The 18033-nt window shown below is 32.8% G+C and overlaps 1 pseudogene; it reads right to left on the bottom strand.

The window, feature by feature from the left end:
- Nucleotides 1-686: 686 nt before the first annotated feature.
- Nucleotides 687-18033, bottom strand: part of LOC126727772 (beta-fructofuranosidase, insoluble isoenzyme CWINV1-like) — a 41236-nt pseudogene continuing 23889 nt past the window's right edge.

The following is an 18033-nucleotide window of genomic DNA, read 5'->3' on the forward strand; positions in this document are numbered from 1 at the left end:
AAGTGTACATGGTGTAGTCTACTTGATGAATTTTATGGATGATGTTTGAGCTTGAATATACGTAGCAAAATCTTGTCTACATTTGAAGGACAATCATGCATGCATCTTATGCCCACTTAGGCTATTGTCTAGGTTCTATTTAGAAAAAACGTGCATCAGATCATTAGATGTTTGGTTTTATTGTAAAAAACAAAAGGGTTGGATATGCACTGTTTCCTCCCCTAACCCAAGGGTTCTATTTAGAAAAAGCATGCATCAAATCATGCTTTGATGTTTGGTTTTATTGTAAAAAATAAAAGGGTTGGGTTTGCACTGTTTCCTCCCCTAACCCAATGGAAATCTTAAATCATTTTAACGGTGAAGAAAAACCTTGTGCTTATGCTAAATCATCATTGACAAGAGACGTTATCTCATTTGCCATGTGTATTTGAAATTTTTTCCATTGATAATCAATTTTCTATGCACTAATTGAATTTATCAAACTGTGCACAATTGAAAAAATTGGTGCATTTTTTAAAACATATAATAGTTTCAACTGATTGATGATTAATATCAGGATTAACCAGTAAGCACCAATTCGTTGACTATGCTCAAATGGGTGCGTTATCATTATTATTATTTTTTAATTGGTGCATACTCTATGGTCAAATAAAAACATATGAACACCATAAATTCTAAGTATAGTTTCAATTGATTTGAGCTTTCTTCATACTCCAACCACTCAATGTTGTGATCCCAATGTTCCCAGTTCCATTATTGAAAGCATATAAGTGGGCCTCAGCATCCGTAGCCAATGTGGGATAAACTGTAGCTGTGATGCAAGCATTTCCTTCTCCACCAAAGCTCTCCACTATAAAGTGATCAATCTGTAAAATGAAATAAAACCTCGAATGCATTAGGACACGGACAAAATTGTCTTATGCCCTTTTCATCCAAATTATATAGCCTTATGCCCTTATTCCCAAACAAATTAGGGAAATGTCCCTCTTTTGAAACTCGACTTTCTCAAAATCGAGGTAAGCCCTATAGTGATGTTTTTAAGAATTTATAGTGACGTTTTTAAAGAACTATAATTACGTTTTATAACTTGTCTATAACTCGATTTCATGGAGATCGAGTTACAAAACGTCATTATAAGTTCTTAAAAACGTTACTATAGAGCTCCAGAATTATTATTATTATTTTTTTTTAACTCGATTTTGAGAAAATCGAGATATAAAAGAGAGGCATTACCCTAATTAGTTTGGGAAGTGGGGTATAAGGCTATATAATTTGGGTGAAAATGGCATAAGACCATTTTGTCCATTAGGACACTAAATGGGTAAATGAAAAAAAAAATTCATAATCTTAATCATGCAAACACAAATTCAGCTAAAAGGTAGTCAAATTCTTTTATGCAGGTATAATCATTGTATGAATGAAAATTAAAGAATCTTTTAATTAGACAATATTAGACTGGTGGCCTCCATTTTATTTGGTTGTATGCAATTGGTATTCATTTTAAGTAGGTATCTTCCATTAGAAAACATACAACCACGTAAAATACTGAATTTTAAAAGAACATAAACTATCAAAACAAATGTGTGTGTTTCAAATTCATACATTATTAAAGATCTAAGAATACACATGATAATGTATAGTAATCATTAAACACCTAAAGGACATCTACTCAAACCTTAAAAAAGAATGCTAAGCTTTTGTACTTAGTGGTGCTTCTATTTAGTTTTGACTTGGCAGAAGAATAGATAAAATTATCCTCGGCCTTGATTATCCATCCGAAATAAATAAATAAGAGTCCAAAAGAGTTTTTTATTTTTAATAAAAATAAAATACAATATATTAAATGTATAAATCCAAAGTATGACAGGAACAACGGATCGGGTTTAAGGGGGAAAAACCCCCTTTTAAAACTCAAATCTGTTAAATATTTTATATGCTAAATCTTTCCAAAACTTTATTAAATGTTAGAAATTCCATATCACACTCATCAAACCATGAATCGCGTAAAACAGGTGGGTCAGTTTAACCTTAAACAAAAAGGTTATTTAGTCCTTCAACTATTGGGTAAAGTTCAAATTGGTCCATCAACTATTAATTATGTCAATTTAGGCCCTCAACTTTCAAAATCAAATCAATTTCATCCATTGGTCCCATTTCCATTTAAATATAATGGAATTAATAGTTAAAACTAAATTGATTTTGAAAACTTTATACTTTCAATACTAACCTTTTAACTTATGCTTCATTTTCCATGTTAATTAGTTTTGTTAAAATTTAAATATAGAGATGATTTAGAGATGAATTTGGCTTAATTTTGAAAGTTATGTGACTAAATTCGCATAATCAATAGTTGAAGGACTGAATTGACACAATTAATAATTGAGATATCAAATTGAACTTTAACCTATAATTGGAGAACCAAATTAGTAAATTACCCAAAAATATATATATAAAATGTTATTGAATTAAATTCAAGCATTAGTACATTACTAGAGAGACTTTTCTTACAAATAAAATAAATGATAGGAACATTTTAATCATTTAAATGCATATATAATTGTATTGGATTCAAGAACCCAAGATTTAAAACCCAAACCTATTTCATACCCATTAAAAAAACCCCAAACTCACCTTATTAGGATTTAGTAGAATTGAAAAACCTACCAAATCTTATTCACTATCATCCATAGGCAAGGCCTGAATAGGTACAATATCAAAAAATAGAAGTTGCTTGGCTTACATTCAATGTATTGGATATCAGAAGGATGCACTATATATCTAATAATAATTATATGTCAGTCTCATATTTGGTCTAATGTATTGGAGCACTAGACGGAAGTCTTGCCCTACCCCAAAAAAAAGATTGTTAAAAGTGTTTTGATGGAAATTATGATGAGCTATAGAAACATCTTGCCCTTCTTAAGTAAACCTACCAAATCTTGCCCTTCTTAAGTAAACCTACCAAATCTTATTCACTATCATCCATAGGCAAGGCCTGAATAGGTACAATATCAAAAAATAGAAGTTGCTTGGCTTACATTCAAAGTATTGGATATCACACGGATGCACTATATATCTAATAATGATTATATGTCAGTCTCATATTTGGTCTAATGTATTGGAGCACTAGACGGAAGTCTTGCCCTACCCTAAAAGAAAGATTGTTAAAAGTGTTTTGATGGAAATTATGATGAGCTATAGAAACATCTTGCCCTTCTTAAGTAAACCATGAATGCAATGTAATCTGATTTACTTTCCATCCCTTGGCAGGTATGGGGTTGGTAAGACATCCAAAAAAGGGAAAGATTCTAAAGTGTTTGATATAAATAGTGATAGGCTAGACACTGAAACTTGCTGCAGTTCTTAGGTTTCCCATGAATGCAAATGTGCAATGTGTAGACAACGTGATTATTTTTGCCACCAACAAAAAAAAGACAACATGATTATCTAACTTTGTGTTTTTAAAGCGTTCTCTTTGGTTTTATATATAGCAACTCATCAAACTTCTGAGTGACAGCTTCCCATGAGCAGGGTCCACATCCACAAAAGCCCCATATGTGGTCTCATCATTTTCATGATTGAAGGAAGATCTGTCAACAATTGATGACAAGAGAGAGACCTGCTTTGGTCACTGCACATAAGCACCACATATTTGCTGTGGCTTTTAAAATTTTTATAAAACACTGCTGTATATTCTTGTAGGCCCTTTGAAGCCAATACTAGTAGCCCAAATAGCCCAATACCACCTTTAACTGATGCACCCTTTCGGCTACAAAGCAATTGTGGGTCGGTCCAACTTGGATCCAGCGCTTCAGCTTTACTGAGCTCACTTATCTCAAATGTAAAAATCACATCTGCGTGTAAAATATTATGAAAAAGCAAAGTACTTGTTTTTGAACATCATATTATATCATATTATATTATATATAATAAAAGTTAGGCTTAGAGGCCGTGATTGCGCCATGTGGTTTCACCAAATTGTAGAAATTTTAATAAATTTTTAGATTTTAGGAATAAATATATACATATTTTTTGGATAAATATGACAAATCAGAATAAAGTAGTATTTCATTTACAACTATAACAGTTATGTTTATCTAAAATATTATCAACAAAACCTAAAATCAATAAAATAGAACTAACTAAGGATAGAATTTAAATAAAAAACAGAGATAAAAAAAACGTAAAAGAAAAAAAAAAGGAACAAATTTGCATTTTTTTTCTTACGTTTCTTTAAAAAATATAAAAGGAAAAAAAAAAAAAAAAAAGATACAATTTGCATTTTACAGTATTAATATTCAGTCCCACCCGCCACTTTTTTTTTTTTTTTTTTTTTTTTTAAACAAAGATTAACAACACAGTCTCACTACCATACTCGGACTCTCTCTATCTATTTCGGCAAAGCATGCCTTTTTCCTGGCCAAGACTTTATCCTAAAATCATATTATATATATATATATATATATATCACATAAACTACTACTTTTTCAACAGAATAGAATTATCAAAGGATAAAATTTAAATAAAAAAGAGAGAATTTAAGTTTCACCTAAACTACTTCTTTTTGTTCATATCATATTCTTCACAATCTAAAATTCCCACTATATATACACAGAGTTTTTTTGTGTTTCATTATTTCTGCTACATACTTTACAATTATTTGCTATATTCAAGAATAGATATATACATATTTTTTGGATAAATATGACAAATCAAGTAATGGAAGAAAATAGTATTTCATTTACAACTATAACAGTTATGTCTATCTAAAATGTTATCAACAAAACCTAAAATCAATAAAATAGAACTAACTAAGGATAGAATTTAAATAAAAAAAGAGAGATAAAAAAAACGTAAAAGAAAAAAAAAAAAAAAAAAGAACAAATTTGCATTTTTTTTTCTTACGTTTCTTTAAAAAATGTAAAAGGAAAAAAAAAAGATACAATTTGCATTTTACAGTATTAATATTCAGTCCCACCCGCCACTTTTTTTTTTCTTTTTAAACACAGATTAACAACGCAGTCTCACTACCATACTCTCTCACCCGCCACTCTACCATACTCTCTCACCCGCCACTTTTTTTTTTTTTTCTTTTTAAACACAGATTAACAACGCTCTCTCTCTCTCTCTCTCTCGGCAAAGCATGACTTTATCCTTTTCCAACTGCCAAGACTTTATCCTCAAATAAATAAATATATATATATATATATATCATAAACTACTACTTTTTGAATAGAATAGAATTATCAAAGGATAGAATTTAAATAAAAAAGAAAGAATTTAAGTTTCACCTAAACTACTTCTTTTTATTTATATCATCTTCTTCACAATCTAAAATTCTCACTATTTATACACAGAGTTTTTTGGTGTTTCATTATTTCTGCTACATACTTTACAATTATTTGCTATATTCTTCCTTTCTCCTCTCTACCCTACCTACAACCTTGCAGGTAATTTTTTTTTTCCTTTCATCAAATTGAATAGATTTTGTGTATTTGTTGCCTTTTTATTATATATAATATGATTTTTATCAACAAGTTTTATAAATAGGTTCAAATTATATGTTTGATCACACCTTTTAGTGTTTTTTTTTTAGAAGTCAATATAACAAGCAATATATTTGTATTTTTTTAATTTCTTATTACATGATTATTTGTTGTTGACATCAATATTTTATAATGGATTTAATTTTTTATGGCTTTTGTTTGGTGCTTTGTTCTATGTAATCTATATTCTTTAATTAAAAGCAAAATTTACTGTCAAACATGAATTGGATACAAGAGAATCCATTCGTCCACATTTCTATGTAAGTCTATATTTACTTAACTCCATTTTTTTAAAAGTTAAAAAATTTTGATATTTTTTCATTAATGAATTGAGGTTTTGGTTTAATTTTTTTTTCAACCATTTCAATTATTGAATTCATTATTATTTCATGTGTAATATTAATATCTGTGTTTTTTTTATGATAAAAAAATAATATATGTGTTCTTAAAGGTTAAAACACAATACAATTGCAAACATTACTTTAAGTTAGGGTGTTATATTTATTTATTAGTAAGTTAGAGTGTTACATTAAGTTAGAGTATTATATTTTTATTTATTATTAATTTAGAATGTTACATATGGATACATATGAATAAGAAATAAAAATTAAATTTCTTTTGAGTGAATAAGTACAATTTATTTTTTAATCTTAAATTTTGAATTAATTATTTTTTCATTTTATTTTTTATTAAATTTAATTATATTATCAAAATATTTTTTATTAAGCCGTGCATCGCACGGACATAATACTAGTATAAGATATTTTAACAATTTAATTCTGCTTTGTACTATGACATGTGGCAAAATCCCACTACTGATTTTTTTTTTTTTTTTAATAAATCACCTGGGCTGCAGTGAGTCACTGCCAGTGACACCAGAAACTTCAAGGACTGATCCTCCCTTAAGCACTTACTTAGGCAAGTTGACTTCTTTTAAACGCAGCGTTTCGATTTCTTTTATTGGCCATTGCGCCAATTGTTTTCTAGAATTATCGAGCCAAATACTCCTTGGAATTGCCTGCAAAATGTGTCACAGAGATAATTTGTTTAAATTCTTCTTCGTTTTTTAAAGAATGTTCAAAATATTGAATAATTATATTATTTTTCTTGAGAATGAATTATCCATGAAATATCTTTATATAAGAGGCATATGTATGAGGCCCAAAAATCAAAAGTGGACCTAAACTCCAAAGTCCAATGTACCCGTTAACGAGCAAAACTTGTTGTATTACTTAAAAGTGAAAAATAACACACCCCATTAAATTATTTTAGTGTTATTTCAAAACTAGCAAGTTTAATTCAAACATTTCTTTAAACTATGCATGGTTTGGATTGATTTCTTGCACACAAAAAAAAAATAATAAAAAATAAAAACCCTATTTGTTTAAAGTTGTTAAAAGTGAAATTACACTTATAAAAAATGTAAAACTTTAAAAAGTTGTAAATTAAAAAATAAGTTAATAAACTAATTGGGAAAAAAAAATCCAAACTAACTTAATTGAATTATTTTTCTAATGGAACTTAAAATTTAATAAAGCAATTATGTAAAGCTAAAATTACTTGAACTCCAAACCATCCCTTCTTGATGTCATCCTCTACACTCAAAGATTCATTAACCCAGCCCCATAAGATTCTTCTATACTTTGAGTTTCCTTCAAAGAAAGTCTTTGAGGCATAAAATTTTCCATAATCATATCTCAATCTAGAGTTTTTATGGAACGGTCCATTATCCAAAATAAAGATATCCTTATCCTAGTTATAACCTCCAATCTCATCTCGTAGTAATCATGTTTTGTATCATCTAAGCTCACCTTGAGCACGTGTTTAGTATTGGGACCATCAATTGATGTGTCAATACCAAGTGGGCTTTTGATCAAAACTGGATAAAAATCTAGGCACTCCCACATACCTGATTTTTTGGATGAGTAAAGTGGATTTTTAGCTTCTTCCCAATGAACAAAATCTTTGCTCTTATAAAGAATTGATAATCCTTTTGGGTTAATTTTGTTCCCAATGATTACTCTCCAATACCCATCACAGCCCAACCAACTAGTGGTTAGGTCTCTGAATGAGGATGAATTGATTTTGTTATAGGAATTTGGGGCCATTAGTGGGTTATCTTAGGACTTAACCCATTCCCTAAGGAATGGATTAGAAAGGTTTTTAGGCATGGCCAAGTTCTGGACTTGGTGGTTGTTAAGGTTTATTCCGGTGTAGAGAATGACCGGTCGACCCTCGAGGAAGATCGTGACGGAACCCGACTAGCAGCTGTTGATATCAGACGGTTGTGATGGATAGATGGCAGCTTCATGTGGGGTCCAATTCACAAGATCCATTGATGTAGAGTGGCCCTAAACGATGTTCCCCCAAACTGCGCCTTTGGGATTATATTGAAAGAATAGATGGTATATTCCCTTATATAACATTGGCCCTGCAAGAAGATCCACATATAACACATTAACATACTACCCTACTAGGTAGATTACATAATCGGTAACCATAATGACCTAAACTATTAATTAATCCTTGTGTTTGTATGACTGAGATTTATAAATTACATTCCCTTGAGATTGAGACCTGCCTCACCCTTTTGGATTTTTTTTTTCCTTGATTTAGTTGATAATCTAAAAAAATGAATTGCAGGCAGCCCTTGAAACATTTAGACTCTACTTATCCCCCACACATGCAAGATGAAGAAGAAGAAGAAAAGAAATTGTGTCCAATACATCCATTTCTATGATTTTGTACACTTTTTATAATCCTATTAATATTGTTGAAATATGAAGTTTAACAATTTCAGATTGGATTCTGCCTCATGTTTAATTCGCCTATATTATTTTCTAAGTTTTCTTACTAAAAATAAAAAATCTTCTACTTTTTAGAGATGGATTCAAGATTCATTTGCTGTCATTTTTGTTGATTAATAAAAGTTTGGATATAAACTTGGCTATAGCTTATGGCTACAACTCCTACTAAAAAAATTAATATTGCTATATATTTTGAAAATCTAACCATTAAATTATATGTTTTTTATATTCTTATCATACATGTCAAATTTCGTATAAATCAAATATTATTTACTATTAGGTGCATAAACTTATTTTTATAAGTAATTTTAGACTACAAAAACTTAAAATTTAAATATTTAATTAATGATATAGTTATTGATCTTTAATCTTCTAGAAATTTTACAAGCATGAAGAATGTAATTCAATAGTGAATTTGTCAAAATTCACATTTAATAAATTGAGTTCATAGTCAAGCTTTCTTTGTTAATTTTACATCAATCAATATGTTTTTATTAGATGTGTATTTTGATAAAACAATTCTTATTTATATTTTATCATTATACTCTTCATACTTGCAAAATTTCAAAATTATCAGAAATCAATAACTGTTTCATTCAAATAATAAATAAAGTCTAATTAATATGAAATATAACATACATACAAGTAAAGTGCTCGTGGGGTGTGAGGAGTAAGGGATAGGGTTCAAGTCTCTAAAAGGAAGTTTCACACACATATACATTTAGATTATGCTAGAATATAATTTCTATCTTATATAAAAAATTAAAAAAAAAATTAAAAAAAAAACCATAAAATTCATAAAACATGAATCACATAAAAAGTTACAAGTTTTGTACTCCCTTCATCTCACTTTGTTTATCCTCTATTCCATTTTGGGATATCCCAAAATATTGTCCTGTTTATAAAAATAAAATTTATTAATTTATTAATGTTCCTATTATACCCCTATTTTATAAATGATGTTTCCTTAAAAAGTTTGACTTTCTAAATAGGACAAACAAAATGAGACGAAGAGAGTAACATTTAATGAAAAGTTATGCTTGATCTATCACTACTTTCAAAGTTATTTTTTTTGAAAATTTGATGACAAGTGGTGGAAAGATTTGAATTGTTGGTCTAAGGGAAAAAACTAGAAAGTGTCAGCCAATCAAACTATAACTCTTGACATCACTAATTTCAAAGTTGAATATAAAAAGATAAAAATAAAAATAAAAATAAATGAAAGAAACTAATGAAGCTGGAAACATTGTAATTGTAAAATGAGAACATGACTAGAAAGAACGTACCATTAGGATCTGTGCATCCAAAGACACCCATTTGTCCAATTCACCATCACAACAGGTCACATTGAAAAAATCAAAGATGCAAAAACAAAAAATACACCGTTAGAGCTAATATAAAATAACAAATAATGACAAAATTCAATAAAGAAAATCAACAAATCATACCATTCATCCAATTTTTGGGAGGTTGAAAGTGATAAGAAGTTCTGTAAGGTTGATTATCTGCAGTAGCCTCAAGCTGAAGAACACCATAGCCAAGGAGGAGGGAGATGAAGAGCAACAGACATTTAGAAGATACAGCCATGGTGGATTTCTTGGGAACAAGGATATAGATAGAAAGCTGACTACTTAGATAAGAGGAAACCGACTATACATGGTGGCGTTTAAGCAAGAGTTTTGATGAGATTCAGAGCATAATGTGATTGGCATTGCAAAACTTGACCCCTAAATATCTTAGTCAACTTCTGATGAGATTCAACATACTGTCTTATTCATCGAGATCGGGCAAAGTAAGACGTGAAAGGTTTTTTTTTTTTTTTTTTTGAGAAAGAGAAAGCATAATATTCCTAGGAGAGAGGGTATATCAAGGAAAATACGTTTATAGACTTTGCATCGAAGGAGCCAAAAAGTCAATAATAGTTAAATTGATTAATGTTGCTTCAATCAAAAAAATGAGGACAAGAAGCATCTCGAGGTTAAAAATGCAACATATATTATTCATTGTTGGAAGCTAAATGCAGTTTTTTTTTTTTTTTTTTTTTTTTTTTTTTTTTTTTTTTAATTTATTTATTATAAGCAATATATATACTGTAGCTTGATTCTATAAAATATATATATATATATATATGCACGTAGTTGTTAGAGAATTAGCATTTGATTTCTACAAAATATCACATTTTACCGTCTCAAAAGTTACTTTATCTATTGTACTATATTATTTTATAATACACCTAACATCTCAACTTTTATTTTACCATACAAGTATACAACACATTAAAATAATATATCTACATAATAGTTGTTAGAGGATTAGCATCCAGTTTCTAAAAAATATCACATTTTACAGGCTCAAAAGCTATTTTATCTATTATACCATACTATTTTATAATACATTTGACATCTTAACTTTTATTTTATCATACGATGCATTAAAATAATATATCTACATAATAAAATAATATATCTCAAAATTATCTCTATTCTCTTCCATTTCTCTTCCCTCTCTAGAAGGGATGCACGGACACGATGCCAGAGGAGCCGCTCCCACGTCCGACGCAGCGTGACGCAATGACGCGTGAGGGACACCGCTGACCGCACGTCAATGCCGTGTCGAGCCGCATCCTGCCACGTGTTTTTTTTTTCCCCAACTCGCGCCGACGCGGCTCAAACTCGGGCCGATTCGAGCCGAATTGAATCGTATCGGCCAAATATCGGTGTGTTTCGGCCAGAAAAATGAAATCGGCAGGTAAGGAAAAAAAAAAAAACTTAGAACCGAAAATACCGGTGGATTTGATACGCTGTTGTCGCCGTCTTCACCGACTTAACCCCTTTCTTCTTCTTCTTCTTCTTCTTTTTTGCTTCTTCGTCTTCTTCTTCCTTTTTTTTTTTTTTTTTTTGCAATGTTGCCATTCTATTCTATTCTGTAACTCACTGTTCTTCGTCTTCTTCTTCTTTGCTTCTTCGTCTTCTTCTTCACCGGCCTTAACCCCTTTCTACTTCTTCTTCTTCGCTTCGTCTTCTTGAGTGAGTTCTGTTCTCTTTCTTTTTTTCTTTTATTTTTTGAAGAGTTCTATTTCTTTTGATAAGAACAACTTTAAAAGCTTAAAAGCTTTATTTTGTTCTTTGTGGCTCTCACATCTCTTTGACCAAACACGTGAGAGCCACATCTACCTTCTTCTTCTTTTTTCTTTTTTTTTTTTCTTTCTTTTTTAATAGGAAACTACACCTATTTTAATACTTACTACATATATCCTTTATTTTATTTTTGAGCTAAGTCACATCTTTTTTATTTATTTATTATTTATGAGAAGCTTCATCTATTTTAATACCTTTGTCAATAATTCAAGTGTCAAAAACTTTATTATTATTATTATTATTATTATTATTATATAAAATAGTATTGTGGGGCCTGAAATTTGAAATCCCGGCCCACTTCACATTAAGGGCCCAAAACCCAAGCCGAGGAGCCCTCCTGCCGAGAAGGTATGATGAGAACCCCTTAATGGCCCAAGAATGTAGCCGAGGACGATCTCACACTCAACACCTCACAAAACGCCTGAAGAAAAGGACAAACTCAGTACAAGAGCAGTACAAGCGAGAAAGCTGCCAACACCATAACGTGGAGCCCAGCACCTGACAAGCCCATACCCTATACCATGCTATCCAGCTTTTCCCAACCACTCTGACGTGAAGATTGATAGGACGAGTAATTGCCCCAAACAAGGAGAAACTGACACGTAGATGAAGAACAAGAGGTAAATACTAGTATAAAAGGGAAAGAGAGCGAGGAAGGAGGGGATCCTGGAGAAAAAGGGAGGAAGAATGGTGAGAAGGTAATGCTCCTCGGACTAATTCCGAGGAGTCAAACCTTTTGAACCATATCAACGTAAGGCTTAGCTATACAGGCCAAATCCACCTTCGTATGGGCATCCATGAAAATCCTGACTAACCGTTGCCCAACGACCAAGGTCCAGCCTTTTCAAACCCACTCTCTACAAATCGTATTGTTCGGGCCCTTTACATACGAGCCCAACACCATCCTTGGGTCGTTAAAAATCTTGTCCCTACAAGTATGCTTAGCAATATATTAAAAATATAAATAAATATTTTTTTAATATTTTTTTAATCTTTAAGTCCCGCCGCATCCGCATCCACCTTTTTCAAAAATTGCCGAGTCCCAAAACGCACCCTTGCTTCATAGCTAATTTTTGTCTCTCTTCCTCTGTCTCTCTCTTTCTTTCTCTCAACAATCTAGCACCACCCACCGGCACAATTACCGACTCAAACCCAGACATAATACTCAAGCAAAACCCAATTACCCAAACAGCAACTCAAAGCCAATACCCAAATAAATCCCAAATCTCAAATCAAACTCAAAACCCAAACCGCCTTCAACAAATTTAATTTTCTATTAAATCAAGGCAGACAGCATAAATGACAAACTTCTTCAAGATCTCTGCATAGAAAAATTTCCAATACAAAAGGTTAATAGAAAGCTGATGAAAAGTCCTTTCTGATCATCAGTAATGTCAACCAGCAAATAGAGACAATTGATATGCTTTTCAATATGCTAAGGTACTTTTGAGGGCCCAAAATCAGGGAAAACCAGAAAAAGAAAAAGAAAATGTAAAAGAATAAAATCAGATTGTTAAGACCAAGGTCTCAAATGTCATTGCCAATGGAGATGTTGTGATCCCAAAAGACCGTAACCATATTTACATTGATGTTTATACTTGTTTGGAAAACACAACTACACCGACAACCACCCAGCTGGCAGCTGCGAACTCAAGACAATATTACTTCTCTAGAACCCGAACAAATATGAGACAACGCACGCACAAATTAAGAGATTTGATTATAGGAACGACAATGGTATCCAAACAGAACTACACCACCTCGCCTCCATCACAGGACCACGCCACCGCAACTCAGTTATAAGTTTAAGGCTGCTACAGTATTATAGTAAATTTAGCAATCTATCACTATTTTGGAAATATGTATAGATCTACCACTTTTTTGAAACTCGAATTTGCCGTAAAATTCGAGTTCCAAAACTTGAGTTCTTTGAAAAAATATACTTTGAAAAATTTTGAAAACTTTTTGTAGTACACCATAAAAAATTTTCAAAATTTTTTCATGATACTCGAGTACCATGGAAAACTCGATTTCGCCAAACTCGAGTACTCAAAAAGTGATATACTCTTATATATTTCTGAAACAAAGGTAGATTGCAATATAGTTTACGAAAATATGCTATTTGGCTCTTTTCACCAATAGGATGATATAGTAGCTCAATTGTAATTTTTTTTTTTTAACAATTACAACTTGGTAATGCATGTTTTTATTGATTTGATGCTAAAATTTAGCATATTCAGAGTTTTACAACTCTCGGAAATTGATGCTCTTATTAGGTGGAGAAAGGTACGGTTGAATTAATAAATAAAAAAGGTATATCTCCTTCATAGACCCATGGTCATTAGTCAATGTTATGGGTGAGATTGTATTCGTAGGCTTGTAGCATCGATGACCTTGAATTATCAAAAGTTTTATTTTTATTTATTTAATTTTTTATGTGATTCTTCAAATAAAAGAGATAGATTTTTTTTTTTTTATTCTCCTGTATCATTAAATTATAAGACTTTTGATATTTCTTACAAGCATATTATGTCAATAGAGTATAAAAAAGAGCCAAAAGATCACATTCAAACACATTTGAATTTTACATCTTTTTTGCACTTCAAATTACTAACCTTTTTTCTTTTCTTTTCTTTTTTTCCTAAAAGAAGTTTGTCTTCTACTGGGTTCACAACTAACACAACTTTTTTCTTACTATTAATAACGTGTTATTGACAGTGCAAAATTTGTTGCATCTTGTTTTACCAAATTTTTTCAAAAGCAAAACATTTTCAACTTTTTATAAAAGATTTTATGATCAACAGAAAATATTTAATAAGTTTGACTATATTTTACCCGAAAAAAATTATTAAAAAAAAAAAAACCACTTGAAATGGAAAATAATTTTTCAGAAAATATTTTGCTTAAAAATAAACGGAGCACTAATCTTTTAAGAAAGGGAAAAATTATAAATATTTTCTTTCCTTTATGATATTTCAAAGTTTTTCTTTTTTGTCTGTGTTTTGACTCCAAGGTAACAAAATTTAGGAGTCAAAAGTTAATATACTCATAATAAGACTTATCAAGGCAATAATTGTCAACCTTTCCTCAGCCAAAGACGTCGTAAAAGAAATTGGTTTTGGAACGCTATCTCTTTTCAAAAGTCGTTACCCAATAAAAAAACAAACAAAAACAAAATCCTTACAGTGAAACAATCGCCTTAACAAGTTGATTTTCATCGCTATAAAAATACTTTAAAGAAAAATTAATAATCTAATTTTACTGTAGGTTGGTCAACAGTCAACTTAACCTTGGAGAATCTAGCTGTCTTCTTCATTGATCTATCATGAAAAAAGGCAATTTCCATGAAGTTTTAGTGACTTCTCTTATAATTAATATACAACTAACCTATATTAAAAGTATTTAACTTTCTCAACCTCTCTGTAATTGTCTTTCCATGCATGTTCTTTGTCAGTTCCTTCAAGCTTTAGCTTATCTTTATATTTAAAAAATGGTTGCACACACCTACCTAGTTACACACTCATATTTTGACACAATTTCAAAAAATGGGTGGGTAACAATACGCGTGTAATGAGGTATATATAATAAATACTACTTTTAATTTAATATTGAATAAAATTGAGAATTAACCGGACCACGTAATTCGTTCAACCTTAAAAAGCGTTATCATGTTATTGTTTAATTAGTTATACTCTTACCAAAGAAAAAAAAAAAAACACAGAAGAGGGTGGCTCATATTTCTCACAAAGGAATGCCTCATAATAATAATATTGTTATTATTATAATAATAAAATAAACGTCTTTGAATTTTTGGTTGATTTCATGCCGTCATTTAAATTTTTGAAGGTCCATATATTTCCTTACTGTCATTATAATACATGTTTTTAATTTTTGTTAATTTACTATTTGTAAGGACACGATTTGTAACGACCCGTAATAGTGTTGGGTTCGCACGTAAAAAGGCCCAAACAATATAATTTGTAGAGCGTGGGTGTAAAGAACTAGGTTAACTTTTGTATCACGAAAAGATTCACTCTCACGTATATTGAAAGTTTAGAGTTGGCACAACGATCCTTTTCTTTGGTAATCAATACCGTTCTTTTTCTCTCCTTTTGTTCTTCTTCTTTTCTCTGTGTTTTTCTTTCTTTTCTTTTATCTTCCGAACCTCCCTCTTTTGCTTGTTCTTCTTTCAGTTTATATACCCCCCTTTGTGTTCCATCCTAACCGCACACGTGTAGGTTGGGTTCGGAGGATTTCTTTCTGTCCCATCTAGCACCTCCTGGAACTTCCTATGGGCAGCTGTAAGACTGCTCCCTTACTGTTCAGGTATCACCTCTACATTAATGCGGTCAGAGAGTTGGATGAGAGGTCATTAATGCGGAGGCAGCTGTAGTTATATAGATATTTGTTTGTCTTATCTCTTTCATCCTTGGTCGGTTATTCTATCTTTAATGGTGACTTAATTCTGAGGTCTGGTTGCAACAAGACCGCGTTCTGATCGTCCTCGGACACATACTGCCGAGGAGTATGGCGTCCTCGAACGGATACAGAACTCTACCCTCGTAATATTGACTACCACTCCCTTTAGTAATTACCTTATGACCTGACTTGGCCTCCTCGGACGGATATGCATCCTCAAATGGGACACAGGCCCAACAATCCTGAACTTAATGGGCCTATTGATCGAACGACCCCCACAATAGCCCCTCAAAATCCTACTTTTCGACTCCTCAGGAGAGAAGGTGGATTTTGACGTCATAAGCCCGTACCTATGCGTGTTTTGGGGCATGCCCCTGACGCTTTAGTATCCCGATTTTGGCAGCATTAAATTTCGACAACGCCCTTGTCTCCCACGTTCGACGGTGAGATCTAAATCCAATGGCAGAAGGCTTCCCTTGTTTTGTGAGCGGGAATTTCACCGTTCACAATCCTCACATGACTATAAAGGCGTTCTCTAATTGACCCTGTACTTTACCTTCGACGATTACGTGGTTCCAGAGCTCATACATTGAACCTGCCTTTCTTCATCCTTCGTTACTCTCCTGGCGACTACAAATAATCGTACTTTGTCCGAGGTCCTTCCTTTGAACCTGTAAGTCCTCTCGAAGTTTCTACCACTTTTATTTCAAACCCAACAGTTTTTTCTACTAAGTCTTTTTAGAAAAATGGGGAAACAAAAGAATCCCTTTCGATGTCTCGTTGAGTCCGAGGAAGGTATTAGAAACTTTCGCTCTAAGTACAAAATCCCCCCAACGGTGGGGATGAGATACGCAGCCCAAGGGGAATGGGTTGATGCCAGACAAACTGGGGAAGTAGTTATTCCCATGATTGCCTTTATAGAGGGTGGGATGACTATCCCCATGGGTAGTATCACTAGGAGTTATCTCAATTTCTTTAGGCTATCCCCCACCCAGTGTGCTCCAAACATGTTTAGGGTCCTGGGAAGTATAGACGCTCTGAACAAGAGAATGGACTTAAAGCTAACCCATCATGATGTGAATTGGGTGTACAACCTCCATCACTTAACCGGCCAGGGATATTATCTCAAGTCGAGATATCCTGAGGTAAGGCTAATTCAGTGCCTTCCCACTTCAAACAAGAATCTAAATGAGGATTTCCTCATTTTCTCTGGGGAATGGCACGATGGTTTACCTTGCCCGACCGTAGAGGGAACACCAGGTGGGTGCGCAGTCATAGATCTATACTACTTAATCTGCGAACACATTTCGTTTACTTTTTTTTTTTTTCTTTTTTTTGTCTCCTACGATTTTCACTCTTGACTCAACGGTTTTGCAGATAGACGCTACACGAAACCCAATCTCAGGTTAGTCAATAAGGCGAGCCTGGATAAATTATTGAAGGCCGAAATATACGTGAATGAGTCTGACGGTCAGCTCCGGGCAGCACACTTAATTCTCGACTATAACCCCCTCTCTGTTGCCTTTCAGGCGCCGAAGTGTGTGATTAAAGCACGCGACCCTCGGCTTCACCGTATCAGTGTTGCCTACGAAGGGTTCATTGTTCCAGAGGGTATTTCGCTTCCCCAGTACACACCTCGCATAGAGCCTCTTTTCGTAGCCAGCGTCTCGGCGGGAACTTCCTCATCCTTACCTCTCCTCAGGGAAAAGGAAATAAAAGGGAGAAAGAAAAAGGAGAAAAGCGAGGAAACGGTTGTAGCGGTATCTGAGTCCTCGAACGATTTCGGGATTTTTGATCAACCCACAAGCCTCGAGGAAGATCCTGACGAGATGGGGATACAAAGAAAACCCCAAAAAAGCCTGCTGGAGCTGATGGAAGGTCAGCCGGGAAAGAGTACGCCTACGAATACAATACCATCCCAGGCTTCATCTCTTCCAGCTAGGTCTCCTCCTCCTGCCCCTTGCCAACTTCCTTGGCCACCATCACAACCAGCGCTTTCTAACGTTGCTGAGCAGAAAAGGCGCAGGGAACAAAAAGGCAAGGATGTGGCAGACACGAGCAAGTCTCGTCCAACTCGAGAGGAGGATGCCCAACGAGCTGTAAAGTAGCAGAAAACCAAGCACC

The sequence above is a fragment of the Quercus robur genome, chromosome 5 (assembly GCF_932294415.1).
Source record: "Quercus robur chromosome 5, dhQueRobu3.1, whole genome shotgun sequence".
Taxonomy (NCBI): domain Eukaryota; kingdom Viridiplantae; phylum Streptophyta; class Magnoliopsida; order Fagales; family Fagaceae; genus Quercus; species Quercus robur.